The sequence below is a fragment of the Gracilinanus agilis genome, chromosome 4 (genome assembly GCF_016433145.1).
Source record: "Gracilinanus agilis isolate LMUSP501 chromosome 4, AgileGrace, whole genome shotgun sequence".
Classification (NCBI taxonomy): domain Eukaryota; kingdom Metazoa; phylum Chordata; class Mammalia; order Didelphimorphia; family Didelphidae; genus Gracilinanus; species Gracilinanus agilis.
Window position 1 is genome coordinate 80,806,579 of NC_058133.1, and position 25,404 is coordinate 80,831,982.

Genomic DNA, 25,404 nt, shown 5'->3' on the forward strand with positions numbered 1-25,404 from the left:
GGGAAAGAAAGAAAGAAAGAAAGAAAGAAAGGAAGGAAGGAAGGAAGGAAGGAAGGAAGGAAGGAAGGAAGGAAGGAAGGAAGGTAGGTAGGTAGGTAGGTAGGTAGGTAGGTAGGTAGGTAGGTAGGTAGATAGCTACTCAGGTGATGCTTCCCAAAAATCATAAATGCCCCAAATAGACTGTTTCAGGAGGTAATAAGTTTCCCCATTACCATAAGTCTTCCAGCAAAGGTTAGATGAGCAGGGTTCAGGTGGTCCTCTTAGTACTGTATATAAATATATATAAATGAATACAGTATGTAAATGTAAAAGACCACTAAGGGAGGTGCGTACCTTTTGACCCAGATCTTACAATTCAACATAGAGCAGATATTATTGTGCCCATTTTGCATGTGGGGAAAATGAGGCTTAGGACTGCATCTGGTGTTAGACCTAACTCCTCATTCCTAGTTTAGAAATACAGATAGTAAACATGGATTAGATGCTTTCTAAAAATAATAGTATAATCGGGTATGACGGTACACACTTAATTCCTGATGCTGGGGACACTGAGTCTGGCATGCCTCTTGAGTTTGGGGATTCTGATTCATATTTATAGTATGTTACAAGCCAAACAGTGACTGCTCTAGTCCAGCACAAATATTGTGAAACTCTCAGGAGGGCTGAAGCATTGTACTGCCAAAAGAGGGATGAAATAATCCAAATCAGAAAAATGAAGCAGATAAAGTCTTCTCTGACAGTCAGCAGCAGGACTGGCCCTTTTTGTAAGTGGCCCCGACCCTTCCAGGCTGGGTGAGACAGAGAGAACAAGGCTCAGATAAAAAAAAAAAAAACTAAAAATGTAAGGGGTAAGTAGGTGGCTCAGGGGATAGAGACTGGTCAAGGGAGGTCCTGGGTTCAAATGTGGCCTCAGACATTTCTTAGTTCTGTGACCCAGAGCAAGTCACTTAATCCCCATTGCCTGGCTCTTCTGCCTTGGAACTAATATACAATATTGATTCTAAGACAGAAAACAAGGGGTTTTTTTTGTTTTGTTTTTTTTATCAATGTAATAAAATACACTTAACACTGAAATGACTCAATACACTTCAATCCTTTTATTACATTTTAGAGGCACTTCAGGCTCATGCAGGGTTTCCAAGTCATCATTACTTGAGATACATTCGTTATCAGGGCTCTTAGGAAGCAGCATGGGAGGAGGTTGAGGATGGAATTCTGTTTGACAGTAACCCATTTTTATTGCACTGTTTAACTAATGGTGTTACCAGCTGACATTTGTATAATATTGTTACCTTACAAAAGCATCTCTCTTTTGACGAGGTCTCTGCTTGAGATCAGATGGCTCTGTTAATGAGCTGTCTCGTTTGACTGGAGTGGCGAACACTCAGTCATCCTAAAATAGCTTCACTATTTTTAGAGCCGCCAAGCTTTTGTTCCAGTGTGGTGGCTGGGACACTTGTTTTTGTATGGTAGGGGGTCTGCCGTGCTGTGTTAGGAGAACTGAGGGAGCTCTCAAATCAGGAGAGGAGGAGCTTCTATTTATTCTTGAATCGAGGGAAGATATCTGTTGCTAAGAATGAAACTGTTTCATTGACCACTATGAGGAGACTTTTGTGTCATCCTAAGGAGCAATGAAGTAGTAAAACATTAATGAACTGGAACATCATTAATGGAACTTTTCATTAACTCAAATCACCCCAACGAGAACAATAATACTAATATCTGTTTAGAAACATTTGTTAGTTATCTGCTATGTGAACAAAGACAAATGGAAGAGTTCCCATTTGAGTTTATACCTTTGGAGGGAAAAAAACATGCACGTAAACAAATATAGATAAAATAATCTTATTTAGATAAATTTAAGCTGGGTAGATCAGAAAGGATAAGTTATATGCATAGAGATTTAGTCTAACCCATCTCTTTTTATATATGAGGAATTGAGGCCAAGAAAAGTTAAGAGGCTTGCTTAAAATCAAATAATTCAAGCTCAAATTTGAACCTAGATTCTCTGATGACAAATTCAGCATTTTTCCTACTAGAAGGCACTGCCCTTTGGACTGTCCTTATTAAAATATGAAATACAGCTTAGAAAGTTGCTGTTTTAAAAATAAAACATAGTGAAAAGAAATTTCTCCTTAAGTTTCAGTTATCTTTGGAAGTTCCCTTTCCTTTTAAATAATCATGGCCTTACTGATGTGAAAGCATACATAACTTTAAACCTCTTTAGGCTACATTTTGGAAAATAATAATAAGACTTCAGCCTTTCCTTAACTATCACTTCAGAAATCAGCCATCGTACACTTTTATCTTTTCTTGCCATTCTTATTAAAAATCTAACCAGTTTCTAAAGAGAGAAACCTATTAGATCTAGGAAGTAATTAGGGTAATTAAGAGAAGAATGCTGTCATTGATTAATTAGATTAATAAAAATATTTCTTGGGTTCATCATTGACCAGGTTAAAAGAAAAATCCTTACAGGGAGTGGTTAAAGAGGAATTAAATTTTTGGTTTTTTAAGAAAGTGATTCTCTAGGGTGCCCCAGAAGTTGTGATTATTGTTTTGTTTGGATCAAAGCTGGTGTCTAGACTTTGTTCACATTTTATTCTGATTATGGTATTACTTTTCTTCTTGAACTCTATAGAATTACAAATCAAAAATGGCTTGAGTAGAGGAATTTACAAAGCCATGAGGAAACTGCATTTCTGGAGTTCTATTCCTCTAAGCAGATTTGCTTAGAATTAGTACATTTGAATTAATAAATTTGTCTCTTGTGCCCCAACTCAGATTAGATTTTTTTCTTCCTCATTGTACAACCTCTAGTGTAATGCTCATCTAACTTCATCTTTAAAAATATTTCTTAAAAATAATTTTCATTTCATTTGTATATATTGTTAGTTGTATAGAATATGAGTTTTGTTCCAAGAGGGAGTCTTATATTCAGTTCTAGTGGGCAGTAAGATTACCCGTGACATTAGTGTAAGGATCAGAATTTATTGCTCTTTCAGAGTAAACTTGAATGAAATAATTTATTTTTCATAACAGGGATAAAGAGGCTAAAAGGTTTGATGCTGCAATGATGTACCTCAAAGGTGTCAAATATGGCGGCCTGCAACACTCAGAGTTTGACCAGATACCTGAAGAAAATGTAATTGGAAAATATTTAACAAAATAAATAAAAATACAATGGAACATAGTTAACATTAATACGTAGTCATTTAAGTCAATAGATAGCCCACAGGGATCCCTAAGTAAAGTTGAGTGGTATAGTTTTGATTCTGACACCACTGATGTACCTTGAGGAGGAATACTAATTCTCTGACATGTGAGAGATGATGTGGTAATAACCATCTTTGTACAACAGATACTCCATGTCTGAATTAGCTTTAGTAATAACCTTCTTTTACCCATCTTCTAATTACACTGTTGTATGTATCAGGTAGCAGATTAAAAAATAAATCCCAATAACTTTCCCTCAAAATTCACATTCCTGTTCATTTTAAAAAACAAAACCCCATATGTGATTGTAAAAGAGGGATTAAAAAAATAGCAGAAATAAAAAGTTGGAGAGAACCTCACCCAGTCAAGACAGATGCAACACTAAAACTTGATAATATAGTAGGTAAGAATTAAGAATCAGTGGTTGCTTCATAGAGTTATTTTGAGGATTAAAATGCAATCTTGTAGAACCTTGAAGTATTGCATACATTCCACTTTCATCATTTGTTTGATTGTGACCTAGGGAGGAGAATGGTATTAACTTCCCTCCAGCTAAGTTTACAAGGACAGGAGGGTCACTGCCCACTTTCGAATAAGGAAAAAGTCATTGGACCAGTGGTGTACTGGGATCACTCAGAGCCATTTGACATTCCTCTGTGATTTTCCCGGTGTTTTGGAACTGATACCTCCTTAATCCATTTGCACTGTACTTTTCCTAAATTGCCCCAAGAGTTTTAGTTGAGTGAAGTGGCCTTGTTAACTTTTCAAACTGCTGGGTATTGTTTTCATGTGTTGCCAAAGACTTGACAGATTCCATGAAATGTGACATTATTGGGTGATGGCTCTAAAGTGTGTGGCTGTTTATGTGAGTGAGTGTTTTCACATGCAGGTACACTTAACCATTGTAGTGCCACTCACCTCAAAAGTGTTCATTTCATTTTATTTTTAAAGCCATTTTTGGGATATGTGATGGGGGAGAAACAGTGAAATGCTGAGAAAATAATTAGTTTTTTATGTAGTAATTTCCATTGATACAAATCAGTTTAGTCTCAGTGATGTTGTTAAGGAGCTTGATGGCTCCAAATTTGTGTGATTTATCTATCTGTCTATCTATCTATCTATCTATCTATATCTATCTATCTATCTATCCACATACACATATAGATGTATATATACACATAAATGTATATATATACACACACACACATATATATATATACACATAAGTATATACTTAGACATAATGAATCTTTTGATAGGACGAAACAGATTTCTGAAGATGGATTTCTACTTGGGAAGGAATGAAAATTTAAATAAGGAAGAATTTTGGATTTTCAAAAATTTAGGAAAGTGTTGACCACATTTACATGGAATTTCTTGATTTTTAATGTTGCTATATATGCATATTATTCACCTATATCTATATAGGCTTCACAAAATAGCAGTCAAAATGCAATAGCAAGGTGAGAATGAGCAGAAGGGTCTAAGAGTGAGTAGCAGAGTATCCAGTCAGCATAAAAGGATGTGAACCTATGAGGTGGTGTCAGGGATCCTGGGGTCTTGCTAACGGGAATCAGACCTACTTCTGAAAGCTTCATCTCCAAATTTGGAATTTTCCATTCATCAATAGTTAATGCAGACAAGAAAAGTGGTCAGCTGATCGATTGAGGTCATTAAGGAGACTTCTGAGTATGCTGCCAAGGCTGGATTTTAAAGGCATAAACCCGGGGCAGGACTAAGAGTAGTTTAGAGCACGTTAGGCGATATTCATTCAAACAACCTATTAGAGGGTTCATAGAAATTAACTGGATGCTGTGAGAGATACACCTATTGAGAGTACCCCACAAAGATTGCTATTCACCTATAATGGGCAAATTTAATACATTTTTCTGTCTTTTCTCTCTTTTTTTAATTTTTGACCCACTTTCCTCCCCTCACTTTCTCCTTTCCTTATTCTCACTCTCTTCCATCATTCCCTCCTCCATTCCCATACTCACCTTCCTTCCCTTATCTTCCCTTTATTCTTTCTTGATTCTCATTCTTTTTCTTCTTCCCTTTCTCTGTTTCTTTCTGCCCATATTCTTGTTTCCTTTGTCAGATGTTTTTACTCAGTGACAACTGTCAGTATCTATGATAGCAATAGGATAGGGAATACAAGAATAAGAATAAAGTCCCTGCCCTGGGAGTGTTTACATTCAGTGGGGGATAATAAGATATTTGTACAAATGAACATGAGAGTTTAAAGTAATGTTTGAAGGAAGAAGTGTTTATGTCTGGCTGAAGGAATAGGAAAGCAAACTGAAAAAGATGATATTGGTACCTAGTCTTGGAGTTTGATGAGTTATGGGCAATATACATTTCAAGGAGAAGGAACAAATCTATAAAGGCTAAACATTAAAAGATATGTTTGAAATTACTCATCCTTCTGTTGCTTCACAAATGTTACTGTCAAATTAATTTTCATAAAACACAACTCCAATAATGTGACCCTTTTGCTTAAAATTCTTCACTGGCTTCCCATTGCTTACTAAATAAAATCCCAAACTCTTGCCTTGAATTCAAGACCTTCAGTGACTTCTTCCCCATTTACCTAGCTGCTTTTCTTTTTTGCCACTACTCCCTTTCAAATACTTAGTACTCTATCCAAACTGTGTTTCTTTTTATTTTCCAAACCTACCCCATGGCATTATTCTCTCTTCCATGTTTTTGCTTCCCTCTTTCCCCTCTTCTTTTCCCACAACTCCACTTACTACCCAGTCCCTACCTATTCTTCAAAGCTCAGTTCAAGTAGATCTTCTTGAAATTTTCTCTTAATTCCCTCTAATAGGAAATAATCTCCATCTCCTCTGCCTTTGCATATTTTTATTCTAAGAAGTTTGAAATATAGTTATGAAAATGAAACAACAGCCAGGCAAGAAGAGGAAGAGTTTGTGAACTTTTGGTTATTGAAATTTCCCCCATTCCTGCAGCTTTAGTTTCTTCTTCACCCCTGCTTCACATGAAAAAGTGCTTTCTTCTTGCTAAACCATATGCTTTCAGAGGGAAGGCACTAATAGTTGAGGGAACTCAGAAAAGGCTTCATATGGAAAGTGTTTGAGTTAACCTTAAAGGGAGAGTGGGGCTCTATGAAGCAGCAGGAAGGAGATAGTACATTCTAGGCATGGGGAATTGACCTAGTGAAAAGAAGACTGGGGGGCCTTTCAAATCTTTCAACAGCTGCCATGTGTAGAAAGAATAAGTGTTGTTCTATTTGGTCTCAGAGGAGAGAATTAGAAGCACTGGGTACAAGTTGCAAAGAAACTTAATTTCAGGAAAATTTCCTAAAAGTTAGATCCTAAGATAGAATGAGTTGCAACAAGAGGTGGTGGGTACCCCGTTCTTGGAGGTCTGCAAGCAGAGACTGGATTACCATTTGTCAGGTGTATCACAGGAATTCCTGTGATGTTGGGATTGGACTAGAGCTCTTGATTCTATGATTCTAGAGTTAGACCACTTTTGCCAGACATCTTAAATGTCTTCCTCAATTCAGTATGATTCTTCAAGCATTTATTTTATTCCTACTGTTAAGTGCCAGATGCTATGCTAAATGCCAGGGATACAAAGACAAAATGGCAGCCCCTGTCCTCGGGAGGATCCTCTATTAGTTTTTGTATTTGTATAGGAAATGGGGTAGAGAAAATAGCTGATACTTGTGTAGTGCTGTAAAGAGGGTAAGTCAGTTATTACCAATGTACACTGATTGCCTACCCAGACCTGCCTCCCTGTTCCTTTTCAAACTCCCCTAACTCATATGATTACTGGAATTACACAGTGTGAACAATGTCAAATTATACAAGAATGCTCAGTTATTGAAAGCTGCTTTATTCGGAATTCCAGTGGGGTTAGGGCATGTATGAATGTCTATTCAGGCATATCTTTACTGCCAGTGAAAGAGAAAATATATGCCCTATGCTTGGTATGTAAAGAATAATCCCAGGTATTATAGTAGTCCTATTTTCATTGTGTTTTATGGACACAAACCTCTTAACAAAATGTTATTTCACCTGCACAGTCAGGTATGTAGGTTTCTGTCCATTTCTCTGATAGGCAAAGCAATGCCTAGAGAAGGTCAGTGACTTACCTAAAGACAGGTAACAAGTAAATGGTGTAGATTTTCTAGGCTTTTTGTCTCTTAAGTCCAGCATTCTTTCTACTTACCATACCATACTATCTCTTGGGTAGTAACTATTTCATATTCCTTGGCATAAACACCTGGTGATATTTATGTCTTCTCTTTCTACCTCATTAAGTAATTGTCAGGATTCTGTTTTATACTCATCTATTTCTTTGATAATAGATCTTCAGTTAAGTGGGAAATAAGGGCCAATTAAAATGCAATGCTGAAGTGTCTTTTGGTTCAGAAAAGGTAGAATATATAGTATGATGGAAAGAATACTGGACTTGGAAGTCAGAATCTGGGTTCAAATCCCTGCTCTGTGATTTAGGGTAACCTAAGTGGCCACATCTCAGTAGTCAATAAAGATTTATTAAATGGCTGCTATGTGCTAAGCACTATGTCAAAGGACAGCTTTTGATTAGATGGTCTGTAAAGATCTCTTTCTGCTCTAAATTTATGAGCCTAAATCTTTCAAATTTAATAGTCTGCAAGCTTTCCTCAGGCAATTCTTTATGTTGCTTCTTCCCCAAAACTTTTTCTCAGAGCAAAGAAAAGGACAAACTTGGCAATGAAAAGAAACTACTGTTAGGTTGTGCCAGTTGACAGTTCCCAGACTTTGTGTCACTGAAATACTTATAGGGATTTAAGAACCTAGATAAGGCCAGAGTCTGTATTTATAGTAGAAGAAAAGATACAGAAAATTTTATAAGAAATGACAGCAAAAAACAAGTAGGGGCAGGACAGGGGCAGCTATGTAGCATAGTGGATATAGCCCCAAGCCTGGCATCAGAAGGACCTGGGTTCAAATGTGGCTTCAAAGGTGTGTGACCCAGGAAAAATCACTTAGCCCCATTTACCTAGCCCTTACCACTTTTCTGCCTTGAAATTGATACTTAATATTGATTCTAAGATGGAAAGTAATGTTTTTTTTACATTTAAAAATAGGAAAAAGAAAAGGAAAGTGAGGTTTCAAACCTTTACTAAATTTAGGGGCTGTCATCTAAGGTAGCCTGTAGTAGAATCAGTCTTTTGATGCAAAAGAAGAGTCTCTTCTCATAAGCCAAGGTGATGTGACAGAAAATCCCCAGCTGCTCTCATGGGCACCAGTTCAGACAGAACCCCAGAGGATACAATCAGCTGTCTTTTGGGCTCTTGAATGCCTCAGTTTCCTCATCTATAAAATGAGCTGGAGAAAGAAATGGCAAACCCATTTCAGCAGCTTTTTCTAGAAAACCCCAAATGGGGTCTCCGAGAGTTTGGACATGACTGAAACAGCTGGACAGGAACAAGTTCCTGGTGCTAAAACAACATAGTCCTTCCCCTTGCTGCTTTCCCTTAATTGTTAGTATATCTTCGCTCTCCATTACTTTGTATATCACTGATACTTCTGTCTCTGTGGTACGTTGTTATTTCTCAGTTGAATGAAGCTTCTTGAAGGCAGGTACAACTTTGTATCTCCAGTGCCCTACTTAATAAGTACCAGTTATAATATAAATCATATAATGTATAAATATATAATATAATTTATAAATTATAATTTATATATAATATATATTATAAGTGTATATAATTTATAACAAGTATATAATTTATAATATAACTTATAAATTATCATTTATATATAATATATATTATAATTATAATTGTATATAAATTATAATAAGTTTATAATTTATAATATAATTTATAAATAAAGTACCAGTTATAATATATAAAGCTTAATAACTACCAGTTACATTGAGTGGAATTATGCACTGTAACCCTGTGAGTGGGTTTTTAAAAATTAATTTTTTGTTTGTTACTTTAAAATTGCTGAGTATCTTCCGCACTCTCTCCCCTCTCCTCACGAGAGAAGGCATCATTTGACAAAAATGTATTTGTATATATAAAACTACATCTTCTTTGTTTCTATTTATCAGTCCTTTCTCTGGAGGCGGACATACACAAATCATTCTTCAAACTTGTATTTCTGTTGCTGAGTATAATGTTCTCTTGGTTCTGCTCTTTCTACTTTAATGATCCCATATAGGTCTTTTTGTGCTTTTCCAAAATTAATCCACTTATCATTTCTTATGGCGCAGTAGTATCCCTTCACAATCATATACTCCAGCTTGGTTAGCCATTCCCAATAGAGGGGCACCCCTTCAATTTCCTGTTCTTTGCAACCACACAGAGAGCTGCTATAAATATTTTAGAACATATAGGTTCCTTTTCCTTTTCCCTGGTCACCTTTGGAAATAAACCTAATAGTGATAGTGCTGGGTTAAAAGGTCTACACAGTTTAATAACTTTGGGCACAATTCATAATTCATGAGTGGGGTCTTAGTCTTCAGCATCCCACAAAATGTCCATCTTTTCAATGAAATTGGAGCAAATTAATTCAATTTTAAAAATTAACAACTTTTGCTTTATATCATTTAGAAATATATTTTTGCTCCCTCCCCCCCAAAAAAACCACCCCTTATAACAAATATTTTATTAAGTTGGGGGAAGGGTGAAAGGGGCAGGAGAGAGAGCTCGTTCAGCAAAACTAACCCCATCACTGGGGGGCAGCTGGGTGGTTCAGTGGATTGAGAACCAGGTCTAGAGATGGGAGATCCTCGGTTCAAATCTGGCCTCAGACATTTCCCAGCTGTGTGACCCTGGGCAAGTCACTTGACCCCCATTGCCTCCCCTTACCACTCTTCTGCCTTGGAGCCAATACACAGTATTGACTCCAATATGGAAGGTAAGGGTTTAAAAAAAAATTTTTTTGAACTACCCCCCATCAACCAAGTCCTTCAGTATATCAGTTTTCCACACTCATAGCCCCCCACCTCTGCAAAGACAGGAGTGAATATTTTCTCCTTTATTTTTCAAGGCCATGTTTAGTCATTATAACTGCACATATTGCAGTTTCAGCCGAGTTTTGTGGTTCTGGTGTGATTCTTTTCCTTTATGTTGTTTTAATTATTGTGTCCATTTCTCATCATTCACCCCCCCAATTCCGCTTTCTGCATTTTTCATCACTTTCTGTAAATCTCATGGGAGATGTTCACACAGTAGTTAAGAGTCAACAGCTAATAAGGATTGCACTTGTTTTGTTTTATGAACATTCTAGGTGCTGTAAAATAATAGTGCTTTCCATAGTTTTCTCAAAAAACTGAAGTGTCTGTGAGTTTCAGTGAAGGACTGATCTCTTGATGCCCAGATCTATGGGTGCCAGATTTGTCAAGTGTCTGATGGCCTCAGATTCTTTGATTGGGTTTCTCAGCAATTAAGCCTAGGAAACAAACTCCAGCCAATTTACTGCAGGCTTGTAACTCTCCCTAAAAGCTGATCAACACAACAATTCTCTGTTAATTTTGTTGTTTAAAGTAATTCTGTTCCCAGGGATTAGTCTCTTTCTAGCTTGACCTCTACCAGCTTCTTGTTGTCTGGTGTTTGTATGTTGCTGTGTGTTAATTAAGTTAGCAGGCCAGTCTCAGCAGATGATACAGGAAAGATGAATGTAATCGGATTATGCCATATTTATCTCCAATGACTTTAAATCGCTCCACTAAGGAGAAGAGCAATAAATCTGCCTTTAGTCGATGTTTAATATTGAAAATTATTTCCTAGGGCATGCATTAGTATTACAGCATTTTCTTCTTTTTGCTTATATTATTCTAAGTATTTGTTAGAAGACAGAGTAATGTGTAACTTTTCTGGCTTGGAAGTATAATACTTTTTTTAAGCATCACTCCTAAAGATAGAATGAAAACTAAGATAGTATGAAAATTATAGTTTTTTAAAGATATGAAAAATTCAACTATAGACAGATTATTGAGTACTCAGTTATGGATCAGATACTTTGAAAATAGTAACTTTAATTTTTTTTTCTGTTGCCTGCTTAGGGAGTAAATTAGTGCCAGATGCAAGAAAAAATTCAGGGGAAAGGGACAATGAATGCCATAACATCTCTTGACATTAGGAAAAAGCCTCAGGGCAGCTGGATCCAAAAAGTTGCCTGATGTTACTTGTATAGGTGGGCAGGCAAATTCTAGTTATTTGGCCATGGATGTTCTCTTTTAAAATACAAACAATTAATTAGCCAAAAACAGGGAGCTGGGGCAAGAGGCAAGGACCTGTATTAGTCTAGGAGGTCTAGAACATACTATTTTTTTCACATCAGTATATACATACATAACGACTCTGAGGTAGGTTTTTCTATCACAATCATTTCCAAATTTATCCCTTTTCTATTCTTGTATCCCAGGAAGCCATGCAACAATATAATATTTTTAAAAGTGAAAGGACAGGGCATAGCATGGTGCACAATGGTTTGAACCCCAGACCTTGAGTCGGGAGCACTTGGGTTCAAATTTGGTCCCTGACACTTCCTAGCTGTGTGATCCTGGGCAAGTCACTTAACCCCAGTTGTTTAGCCCTTGCTGCCCTTCTGTCTTAGAACTGATATTAATACAAAAGGTAAAAGTGTTGTGTTGTTTTTTTAAGGGAAAGGAGAGAAAGCAGCTTAGTAGAGCCTAAACAGCACATTAATTGAGTCTGATAGTTTTTATGCAATGTTTCACACTGATAGCAGGACACTGAATAATCACTTGTTGAGTGTGTTATATACAATGGGGAATCTTTTCATGTCTGAGTTGGACTAGATGGCCTCTTAGGTCTCGTCTGTCTTTCCTTGGTGTCCCACCCCAGTAAATTTTCCTCATCTTTTCTTATGAAGCAAAATTAGCTCTACTGTTCACATACCATTGAATTCTGTTATTTTCTTTTCCAACTCTTCATTTTAAACAAAAACTTTTGATTTTAAGCATGGGTTAAAATCTATTTCAGTGATCTTTCCAAAATTCTATTTCATTGGAACCAAATGAGATGAGGCTAATTTAAACAAAATATTTTCAGAATATTTATTCCAAGTATAACAATGGTGTAAACTCAGGAGGAAGGATTTGATTGTTTGTTAGCACAGTCTGACTTTCTGATATAAATGGAAACAAAATTGTGGCAATAGTTTATCTTATAAATGTTTCCCAACAGTTTTTATTTCCTATTTATTTTCTTTTTTTTTTAAACCCTTGTCTTGGAGTCAATACTTTGTATTGGTTCCAAGGCAGAAGAGTGGTGAGGGCTAGGCATTGGGGGTCAAATGACTTGCCTAGGGTCACACAGTTAGGAAATGTCTGAGGCCAGATTTGAAACTAGCACCTCCTGTCTCTAGACCTGGTTCTCAATCCACAGAGCTAACCAGCTGCCCCCTGGTGATTGTTTTAGTTCACATTTTTGCCATAAAAATGTTTTTAGTTTTCCTTTCAAATTCTGTTTTATTTATAAATGCTTTCAGAATTTTTTTCTAGGAAACTAGAATTATTTTTAAAAATATGATAATTTATAGAATAGATACAAATTAAAGGTAGTTATCATTATAATTGTGGTGCTTTATATTTTTGAGATTTGATATCAATTGTTTATGGATATTTATTTCCTTATCGTAATTTTGGTTTTTTACCCTTTTGCTTTTTTGTTTCTTTAAACTTCCTATTATTCAGAATAGATTTAAAAACATTACTATTTCTAATTTTCAAAAAACACAGGAATATAAACAGACATTGATTCACAACATGTGCATACCGCTGACACCAGTGGTCACTCAGCTGATAGCATGTCTTAAATCATTAAGTATATTGTTATTCTTGACCAATAAAATGCTGGGTTGATTTTTTTTGTTTTAATAAATACTAACCAGTTTAAAATACCCTCCACATAGGGAAAACACACATATTGTATGCAGTGACAGACAGCAAACTAAATTGGTTTGCTAGGTCTGCCATCTTAATTTTTCATTTCACAGTGCTGTGTGGACTGCTTTGAAAGGCTGTGGGTTTCAGGGAAGACAATTTGAGAAACATTGCCTTAACAGGCTGTTGGGACAAATAGTATGACCAGGCTTATGCAAAAGAAGGTAAACAGTAGGTCTCATGACCCAGAATATCTGAATTTTTGCTGAGAGCTTTTAAGTTGTAAAATTTCCCCATTAAATGCCCTGCCACCCTGCATTAATACCATGACCATAATAATTCATTTTAATTCAACATTTATTAAGCACCTTCTATGTGCAAGGCTTGGAACACAAAGAATCAGCTCAGTGATTCAATAGATAGACATGAGTTCAAATCTGTCCTCAGACACCTGTTAGCTTTGTGACCCTGAGCAAGTCATGTAACCATTCTGCCTCAGTTTCCTCAACTGAGGATTATTGTAAGGATCAAAAGAGATCAACACTTAGTAAGATGCCTTGTTTATTGCAAACACTGAACAGATGCTTGTTCTCTTCCCTTCCCCCAACAAAAATTTAATCCAAACCTTCATTTATGCATGAAAAAACTATGGCTCAGAGAGATTAAACCTTAGGTCACAAAGTTATTAATTTTCTAAGACAGGATTTGCCTCCAGATCTTTCCATAACAAATCCATTGATTTCTCTTTTTGTTGTCATGGGAAAAATCTGTTTGCCCTCAAGGAGTTTGCCTCCTATTGGCAGGGTATAATAATATATATGTGAATAAATAAACACAAAATAAATACAAAGTAATTACCAAAGGGAAAGAAGGATGTGGGGAATAGCTGGATGTGACCACAAAAAGCCTCACATAGGTTCTGCTTTTTTAAAGGGAGCTAAAAGGAATTATAGAAGATGAAAGTGAGAATGGGAGCACATTTTAGGTAGGGAGTATTGCTTGTACAAAAGACAGAAGTCATGTATGGAATATAACTAGAAAACCAGTTTGATGGGGGCAGAGAGTAGGAGAAGCAAGGAAAAATAAAGACTGGAGAACTCTAAATGTCAAGCTAAGGAATCTATCATCATCCTAATGACAATAAAGAGCCATTAGAGATTTTTGAGTTAAGAAAGTGGCATGATCAGACCTGTGTTTTAGGAATATTAACTTGGCAACTATTGGAGGATAGATTGGTCCACAGATCAAGACTAACTGAAAGGAAATATTGGAATAGAACAGGCAAGAAATGATGAAAGCAGTATGAGTGGGTAAGAGGAGATAAATGACTTTCTAAACAAATGCTTTGATAAAATCTTAGGATCTTATCAACTTGAATTTCTCTCCAGGGGTACCGGATACCCTCTTTTTCTGAGTTCACAGAATTGCATCTCGATCTCCTTCTCCCAACTTAGAAAGTCCCTAATGTTTCCTCCATAGATATCACATTACCTAATTTTTGTATACTGGTTGGTTATTTTCTTTTAATTAATTGATCTTGTTTAAGTAATTATTTTTCATGAGTAAAAATCTGTCTCCTCTATATTTGGATTCTATTGCTAAAATTGAGGTGGCCTGGTCCTGATTTGTTATGCAATTGGCAAGCATCGCTTAATAAACTGATATGCTGGGAAGCTCAAAAAAAATTACCTACCAAGTCATAGAGAAGACTGTAGTCTGCATTGGTGAAGGGAGTACTCACATTTTCAAAAAACATAGACTCCTAGTTATATGGAAGAGAGATTTTTTCCTAACATGATATTGGAGGGCAGCCCTAAGATTAAGGGGTTAAAAGAGAATCGAACAGATTTGGGCTTAGATTAAGAATAAATTCCCCAGCAATTGGAGCTGCCAAAGAGGAGAATGGATGCCCCAATTAGTTAACATTGGAAGTCTTTAAACATAGACTGAATGAGCACTTTTTAAGGATACATTCCTATGCAGTTATGGGTTAGAGAAGATGAGTTCTTAAGTTGTTTCTGACCCTGAGATTCTATGATTCCAAATTCTTTTCTACCTTGAACTTTACTTTGAGGGAGGGAGCCTGGGGATACAAAAAAAGTCTAAGGAAGACTGAGTCCCCTCCTCTGTACATCTATGGAGAGTACAAAGTTCTGGTCCTCAAGGAGATTTCAGTCTTCTGGGGGGGGGGGGGGATGGTACATAAAAGAGTATAGTAGAACTGAGAGATTAGGAAAAAAAGGAAAAAAGTGGGAATTTACAAGATATCTTAAAATAAAGTGTCAAAATTGATTCTAACCAGAATACTTGCATGTACCTGTGCTGATGGGCTATGAGCAATTAGGAAAGGAAAAATCAATGTCAGATTATGTTATTAGGGAAGGGGGTGGTATAAGAAAGTATAAAGAAAGAAAAGAATTTTTTTCTTTCAGAAAGCTTTTTTTTCTTTTTCAGAAAGTCATAATTATCTCAATCAGTAAATTACACTTATTATAAATTAAAAATAGCAGAACTATGATAATTTGTAAGAATTTGGGGGAAAATCTATTACAAAATCCTGAGTTTTACAGGTTGATATTTAATAATAAGGTGTAAAAAAGTCTACCATATGACAAAATATACTTTCCTTTGATAGCTTAACTTCATTTTTATTCCTTGTTTGTTAGTTAAGAGATTAATGGCAGTTAGGTGGCACAGTGGTTAGAGTGCTGTTGCATGGAGTCAAGAGGACTCACCTTTTCAGTAGAAACCTGGCCTTAAACACTTATTAGCAGTATGATCCTATGGAAGTCATTTCACCCTGTTTGACTCAGTTTCCTCATCTGTAAAATGAACTGGAGAAGGAAATGGCATGCCATTTCAGTATCTTTGTCATGAAAACCCCAAATGGGGTCATTTAAGAACTGGATGTGATGGAAAAACAACTGAACAGAGATTGATGACAAACTTGATGTGTTTTACAAACCTCGTGAAGTCTGAAGGTTGAACTTCTGGAAATTATTAATTCTTTTTTTTTGGAAATTATTAATTCCTAGCTGATAATTGGAATAAAAAAATTAATCTTAACCCTGAGGATTAAAGTTATAATATTAAGCAGAACCCTTATGTTTTCCAGGCATCTGTTCATTACTTCAAAACAGTTATTGCAAACCTTTCACACCTTAATTTACCACCTTCTTGAGTTGCTAGGGCCAAATCAAATAAAAAAAAATTAAAGGAACCTTTCTGATGGTGCCAGGAGAGGAGAACAGTTTCTTACTGTTCCAGTATTTGTAGTCTTTTCAACTTGAGAAGGCCTGATTGGAACTTGTATAGCCTTTGAGAACTCTCTATTTAGTAAACCATACATAAGGAAGGATTTCCTAACTGACATATATTGACTTAAAAAACCACATGTTAACATTATCTGTGTTTTATAGTATTTTTATTTTGTTAAATAGTTCTCAGTTGCATTTTAATCTGATTTGTGCCCTGTTGCCCTGTAGGTGTTTGACATTTCTGTTCTAGATCAGGATTACTTCATCTTTTTTTTGTGTCAAGAACCCTTCGGTAATCTAGGCTAGTGTAGGGACTTCCCTGAATTTTATTTATATACATATATATAAATATATATAAACATATATATATATACACACATACACATAAATATACCTTTTTATTATATTTTTATAGTTTATATATAATATATTGTCTATTTTATATAAGTATAAATTTTATATATTTTAATTAATTAATTTAATAATTACAATTTACAAAATAATATTTTAAACCCTTACTTTCCATCTTAGAATCAATACTGTGTATTGGTTCCAAGGCAGAAGAGCGGTAAGGACTAGGCAATGGGGGTTAAGTGACTCCCCCAGCGTCCCACAGATAGGAATTATCTGGAGCCAGATTTGAACCTAGGATCTCCCCTCTCTAGGAGAGGCTCTCAATCCACTAAGTTACCTAGTGCCCCAGATTTTTGCATATTTTATATTTTTGAATTTTTGTATATTTTGAATATTTTGTATGTTTTTGTATTTTTGAATACATAAAATGCATAGGCTTGCATATATATATAAGATATAAAGGAAGCCAATCATATTATCAAAATATTTTAAAATATCAAAATATTATCAGAATAAATACCTCTAGCCCAGTCCCTGACACTTGCACCATGGTAGATGCACATGACAAGATATAGCTTTTGGTCATTCCACGTGTGCCCCACACTTTCCCTGTTGATTAGTTTTCTGTTTACCATGAGATATCTGATAGAAATGAGGATGAGCAGTATCAAAAAATGCTTACATTAGTGCTTCAGGCCTATTTTGAATGATATTTCAATATTTCCTGCCCTGGAACATTAGAGGCCAGAAGTTAATTTTCATTTATGGCTTATTTACCATCTACACATTTGGGGAAGGAGTTAATACTCCAGTGGTCAAACTGACTTAGCGATTGGATGAGAGAATATAAAATCAACTGTGAGATCATATACCAGGACTCCAGCTGCCTTTAACTGCCCCCTCTCTTAGAGTTCTGGGGGGCACTATGGATTCTCTGATGTAGCCCGAACCCACCACTGCAGCTTGAATCCCTCTCAGCAATGTGGATCTCACATCAACTAAAGTATCTAAGTTGGTGTTCAGTTGTTTCTGATTCTTTGGGACCCCATTTGGGGTTTTCTTGGCAAAGACTCTTGAGTGGTTTACTGTTTCCTTCTCCAGCTCATTTTACAGATGAGGAAACTGAGGTACGTGGGATTAAATGACTTGCCCAGGATCACACAACTAGTCAGTGTCTGAGGCTGGATTTTTTAACCTAGGAGGTTCTATCCACTGCACCAACCTACCTCCCCAACATATCTAAATGTGAATGCAAATGATAGCTAAAGGGGAAATATTCCCCAAGATGATTCCATTCTTCCAAGGATGGGCTGGTTCTGGACCAATCCCAGAGAGAATACATATGAGTCATACATATAAAGGTCCCTGGAGTCTGCCTCTAATCTGGATGGGTATCAAGAACATTCCTAGAATGGAGAAACCTGTAGAATACCAACCAATCAGTATTTATTAAACACACCGTGTATTCCAGGTACTGTGCTAGGTCCTGGGGATGCAGGAACAAACAAAAAAGAAACAGTCCTTACTCTCTAGGAACTTACATGCTGTCAGATCACTATTTGAATTGAGATGAGACTCATCCAAGAAAGGTGAGGAGAAAATGTATTCTAGACGTGAGGGACAGACTTTTGTTTCAGATGTGGTGGACATCTCCAGCTGGGTGGCTTGTGAACATTTTAAACTCAACATGTCCAAAACTGAACTCATTATCTTTCCCCTCAAATCCAGAGACCACTGCCAATCAAGCAGAATCTCTATTTTATATTTCATTTTGAAGGTAATAGGGATCCACTGGCGTTTGAATAAGGGGGGAAGGGGTTACATGATTAGACCTGCATGTTAGGAAAATCACTTTGGTGGCAGCATGGAAGATGGACTGGAGAAGAAAAGAGACTTGTGGCAGGCAGACTAATGGTCAGGTTCTTGCAATAATCCAGGTGTGAGAATTTTAGGACTTTCACCAAGATGGTGGGAGTAACAGAGGAGAGAAGGCATTATATTTAAGAGATGAGACAAAGGGGCAGCTTTGGAGAGCCAGCTCTGGAGATGAGAGGTCCTAGGTTCAGATCTGGCTTCAGACATGTCCTTAGCTGTGTGACCCAGTCCAAGTCACTTATAACTCCAATTGACTACCCTTCACCACTCTTCTGGCTTGGATCTGATACTTAGTATTGATTCTTAAGACAGGAAATTTTTTTTTCAAAAGAAAAAAAAGATGTTAGGTAAAATTGATAGACTAGAAACTAAGTGGGTACTTAGCATTTGGGAACTGGTTAAAATGAATTATGGAATATGAATGTAATGGACTATAATTGTAGGAAAGAAGTTGCAAAATGAGAAGAAAAGGAAGAAAAGGGAATAAGCATTTATGTAGCTTCTACTATGTGCCAGCCATGGTGCCAAGTGCTTTACAAATATCTCATTTGATGAGGCAAATGTTGTTATCTTCCTAGTTTTATAGTTGAGGAAATAGAGGCAAACAGAGGACAAATGACTTGCCCAAGATCACACAGCTATTTGAACTCAAGTCTTCCTTACTCCAGATGTAGCTGTACCACCTAGCTGCCTATTGGACCCTTTCAGAAAAACAGGGGAAGATTTGTATAAACTGATACAGAGGGAAATGGCCAGGATCAGCAGAACAATTTATATAATAAAGACTTTATAAAAGAAAAACAATTTTGAACAGCAGAAGAACTCCAGTTAGTACCCTGACCAATCATGATTACAAAGGATTGTTGAAGAAGCAGACTATTCACCTTCTGAGACAGGTAGAGTTAGAAGGCAACAACAGACAGACTTTTCCAGACACTGTGACACTAGTGTCCTTCCTATACCTTGGTCTGTTTTATATATTTATAATATGTGAACAAGCAGGAGTGAATTAAAGGCTTTGACATAATCAATAAAGGCAGTATAAATATTATGATGCTATTGTTCAATAATTACTGAATTAACAAATAAATGGCTCTTTAGACCCCTGAAGCTTTTGGCCATACTGATTTTGCTTTAGTTAATATGCTGTTACTTTATAAGTATTTATTTGTAAAGGATAAATTAGATATAATCCTATGGGAAAGGCACTAAGCATTAAGGGGCAATTTGACTTCTCATAGAAGGTGAGATTTTAGCTGAGGCTTGAAGGAAGCCGAGAAAACAAGGAGGAAGGAGAGAATAGCAGACAAAAGGACAACTGCCAGGGAAGATGCTCAGAGTGTGAAGGGAAATTGTCTTGTGCAAGGAACAAAAAAGGCAAGACTTAAAGCCAGGTCATCCTGGTCCCTGGGACCCACTCTCTATCTACTATCTCCTCCCTCTTGTATTTTTACACACACAAACCATACATACACCATACACTCGCCTGTTGTATATGTTTTGTCCCTAAAGAGAGGGACAAAACAACCAATGTTTAAGTCATGAAGTTTGGGGAATGATTCTTAAAGATCAAAAATTAAGCAGAAGTGGCTAAAAGTGTACCTTTTTCCTCAGTGGGAATGTTCCTATTAAAAAAATTCAATCCTGCCTCACACTGACCAGCTTACCTTTCTGTCTCAGTTTTCCTCATCCATAAAATGGGGATGATAGTAATAACACTTGTCTCACTGTGTTGTGTTAATGTTCAAATGAGATAATATGCAAAATTATTTACACTTTAAGAATAAAAGCTATGAGCCTTTTCCACCATACATGGTTCCTACTACAGACTGGATGGATGAACAGTGCCAAGTAGGAGAATGACAGCCTGGTTGACACTAAGAGGAGATTTTCTGGACCTTGGGGCTATTACAGCAATTTATAAATTTATAAAGAGTAGAAGGAACCCTGAAACGCTGGCCAGTGTAGCTCTAAAGATATCCAGCACTGATTGAGTTACCCCCACTAACAAAGTGATTCAGCAGCTCTTAAGAATCAAAGAACTAGAAAGGAAAACAGAGGATTACAGGTTGACTCTATTGTAAGAAGCTTGGCACAGAGGAATACTAAGCCAGCAAGCAGGATCCTTGGGGTTCTGGTAATAAAAAAGACAAAGACAGAAGGAAACAAACCCAAAATAAATAGTAAAACCTCATCTGCTGGAAACATACCTCCTATATGAGCCTCGTGTCCTTCCTATAGCCTGAAATGTTCAGGCTTCATTCTCAGATTTTTCTTGCCTTTATTATATGTGTATGTACAAAGATATGTATGGATGTGTGCATATATATATGTATATATATATATATATATATGTATAGTATCTCTATATATGTATAGTATCTCTATGTATTTTATCTCTTCCAATGGAATGTAAACTCTTTACATGTATATATGTGTGTTTTATCTCTCCAAATGGAATTTAAGCTCCTTAAGGGGCAAATTGTCTTGTTTTGTCTTTTTATCTTAGAAAAGTCCCCAAGCATTTATTAAGTACCTACTGTGCATCAGGTACTGTGCTAAGTAGTGGTTAGCACTTTACAAATATCTGATTTGATCCCCACAACATCCCTGCAAAGGAGATGTCATTATTATTTCCATTTTTACAGTTTAGAAAACTGCAATATACAGAATTTAAGTGATTTGCCCATGGTTCATACAGCTAGTCAGTGTCTTTCCTTTTATTGTACTGATACATTAGAATACAATTAGTATTCAGATGAAAATATCTTTAGTGTATATTTTGCTCTCTTCATAAATTAAATTCGTAATGCCGCCTTGGATGATCTTAAAAAAAAAAGCTGATTTGAATTCAGGCTTTTCTGACTCTAAGCTCAATGCTATCTGGCTGCCTCAGATTTATAGCTTCATCTCTAAGCCTAGAATAGGTAAAATAAGGGATGAAATCAAAGATCTACTAAGCTTTAAAGAGAGAAAAATTGAACAACCTGAAGTCATTGAAAATATTTACTTAAGGCAAACTTTAGAAATTAGACTTAATAAAACATGGATGACAAAAATAACCTGAAAAACAGATGGTCATTTATAGACTAGAACTTCACAAAGTCAGTTTTGAGTTTGATAATGTATGTGCAACTAGCTAATTCATTTTTTACCAAAAGAAAGTTATTTAATATGACATTTTCTATAACTATCATAAAAGAATTCATTCTCCCTTCAAACTCGACAAAGTATAAAAATATTTCAGGACATGCACACAGTCATGGATGTGGCAACTGTTGCCACAGTAATAACCATAGAAGAAAAGGTGGAATTATCAAGGAATACCCCAAAAGACAGGCATCAAACACCACTGTGACAAAAGGAATGCTAGAGAACTAGCAAAGATCTCAGAAAGACACTGCAGGCATACACCAACAGCTAGCTGGTATGCACAGCTGAATGCCATATCATATCATCCAATTAAAGACAATAAAAAAGAGACAGAATGGAATCCAGAAAATTCTTCAGAGGATATATGAATTACTCATAAAGTACCTTATCAACATCTCCTCCAACATAAGATTAATCTCAGTTTGTTTGGATTTTTTTAAGAGAAAGTATCCCATATTTACTGCCAATGCATTAGACTATTCCAATGGAACCCTCCAATGAGAGTTTCTTTTACAGTAGAATATAAGCATCCTCAGGGCAAAGAATATTACATTTTTATCTTTGCACAGTGCCTTATATATAGTGGGCATTTTATAAATGTTTGTTGACTTGTTTGCATAGATTTTGTGTTCTAGTCAAACTATCCCCCAAACTCTTCTTCTCTCTTGCTTCCATGAATTATTGAAGGTGATCCCTTATGCCTGGAGTGTTCCAGGCAGCTAGATGGAATGGATAGAACTCGACCTGGAGTTAGGAGTTTGAATCCTGCCTCAAATATTTACCAGTTGTGACTATGGGCAAAAGTCCCTTAGCCTTTATCAGACTTGGTTTCCTTATCTGAAAAATGGCAGTGAAAATAACACCTACAGGATTATTTCAAGGATCAAATGAGATAACAGGTAGAGTGCTCTGAAAACCTTAAGGGAATATGTGAACGCTAGTTGTCATCAGTATCATCATTATTATTTGGGGTGAATGTGACTCTGTTTGCTTGGTAGCAGGAATATACCCTGGACTGGTTGTCATTGATATCTTCTGTTGCCAGCAATCACTGGATTGCCATTAAGCTACGGTCATTCAGTGAGAGAGATTACTTAAATTTGCAGTTTTTCTGCCTACTGTGCAGTTGGTGTTACTAGTAATACCGGAGAGGGTGGGTTGAATTTATAAAAATGGACAAATGTGTGTAGGATGAGATTTGTAAAAGAAGATAGTTCGTAAATTAAATCTTTGTCAAAAGAAAACATGGAGTATATGGAAATTCTCTTTCTGGTGTTTATTAAGTTCAGAACAGAAATTTAAGGAAATACGTCATATTTCTGGATCACAGATTTTCTTAAGAACTATTATAATCTCTTTTAGAGTATGATCTCAATAAAATGTTATTGGGTCAGTCCAATCACAATTGCTACTATTATGGACAATCAAATTATTTAATAAAATCTGCAAAATGAAACCAACAAACAAAAAATATGACAGACTAATAAGGTAGAAAAAGGAGAGATATTTAAAGTTTGTATTTCAAGAATACCTACAAGTGGGGAAGGACAACTTCTCTCAAACATTCCCTATCTCACATCTCCACGTACATGTGTATTAAATGCACATATGTAACATGTATATAACCTGTAGGGCATGCATATATGTATAGATGCTATATATGCTGTATATTCTGAGTGTGGATATACATTCTCACAGTAGGGACTGGACCCATAATTACACTGTTTTAGGGAAATCCCGAAGGAGGAAAATCCAATTACTGACATAGTCTAGATTCTGCAATTGATAGTCTTAAAAAATTGCCTAGAGTACTGAGAGATTAAGCGATTTGATCAGGATCATAGAGCCAAGACAAGCCAATAAGTATTTATAAGCTTCTATTCTGTGCCAGGTGTTATGGTAAATATGTGTTAAATATATTTCCTAAAAAAGGCAAAACCAATCCCTGCTTTCAAGTAGCTCATGGTCAAACAGGAGAGACAAAATAAAAAATTTTATGTATAAAGAAGAAAATTAGAGAATAAATTGGGGATAATCAGGCACCAGCATTAAGGGTAATCATGAAAGGCTTCTTGTAGAAGGTGGGATTTTAGCTGGACCTTGAAGAAAACTAAGGAAGCCAGGAGATGGAGATGAGGAAGAAGAGAATTCTGGGCATAAGGGTAGCCAGTGAAACGAACCATTGAGAGATGGAGTGTTTTGGGGGAGAGGGGGGTGCATGTGTGTGTATAGACAGAAACAGAAACAGAGATAGGGACAGGGTCAGAGTACAATTTATGAAATAGGAAACAGAGCCAAAATTGTGCATCTCTCTAATATACTAAAACTTGGTTTCCATTTAGAAGTCTGCTTTTATTACAAGGTTGAAATTCCCTTCAGCCACAGACATAAGTGCTTGATGCTATAAATGTCATTGCTGATTTTGAGCTCTCAAAAAAAAAAAAGAAAGATTGTCAAATTATGTATGAGAAAGGATTTCATTTAAATGTATTGCAGTGAAAATTTTTATATTTATTGTGCCATCTCACATTCAGTTTTATGGCAAATTGTTGATTTAGCATCTGTTTTTCAACTTTAACTTTCTCATGCTTATAAAAGATATTTAAAATTTATACCTTTAATTGTATTCTTGTAATAATGGCTCACATTTATAAAATATTCCCTCTTATCTCATTTCTTCCCTGGCATCCAACTACTTGTATCACATTCATTTAATAATAGAACAAGACTTATTTTATGATAGTGCTTTATCTCTGAGATTACTTCCACCTTATCCTGCATATGTCTTGTTTCTATATAGCTATTTATGTGTTGTCTCTCCTATCAGAACATGGGCCCCTTGATAGTAGGAACTGTTTTTACCCTTTTTTAAATTTTATTCCTTGAGCTTAGCACAGTGCCTGGCACATAGTAAAGAGCATCATAAATATTTGGTGCCGTGCCTTCCAAGTGTCAGCTTTATGCAAAACACTATTAGAGGCTAGAAATATAAAAATTAAATGAGTTCTGTTCTTAATGACCTTATTATCTAATGGGGAGGGTCATTAGGTATCATAGAATCATCGAATGTGGAAATGAGAAGGAATCTCACAATAGGTCTAGTCCAACCAGTATGTGAACAAAAGTCCTCTCTAGATCTTACTGATAAGCCAGCCTTTGCTTGAACACTTAAGGAGTAACCTCCTATTTACTAAGGGAATCTATTTTACTCTGGGAAAGATTTAAGTGCTTGGAAATTTTGCTTTCCTTCAGTATTTTCCTGTTTTTAACTTCCGTGCATTGCTTCTAGCTCTGCCTTCTGAGGCCAAAATGACTTGTTCCTTGCTCTCCAAGTCTTCTCTCTTCTAGGCCAAGTATACCCCTATGCCCTTTAACTGATATTTGTATGATAAGATCCCCAGACCCTTTAGCCCTCATCCCCCACTTCTGATTACCCTTCGGTAGAAATTTTCCATTTTACCAATGTCCTACCTAAATTGTAGCTTAGGATGTGGTCTGGGCCATTGGACCCAGTACACTGGGACTCTCACTTCTCTGAGCCATGTCACTATGTCCAAGACTGTGTTTGGGTTTGGTTTTGTTTTTTTACTATCATATCAGTCAGTCAGTAAATATCTATTTAGTATGTACTGTGTGCTAAGCACTGGGGTAAAAAAGAGGCAAAAGACAGTCC

At 36.2% G+C, this 25,404-nt stretch overlaps 1 protein-coding gene across 4 annotated transcripts in view; it reads left to right on the forward strand.

Annotated features, from left to right (window-relative positions):
* The window catches only part of C4H1orf21 (chromosome 4 C1orf21 homolog), a 281,887-nt gene that overhangs the window by 107,944 nt on the left and 148,539 nt on the right, over window positions 1-25,404 (forward strand). The window lies entirely within an intron of this gene.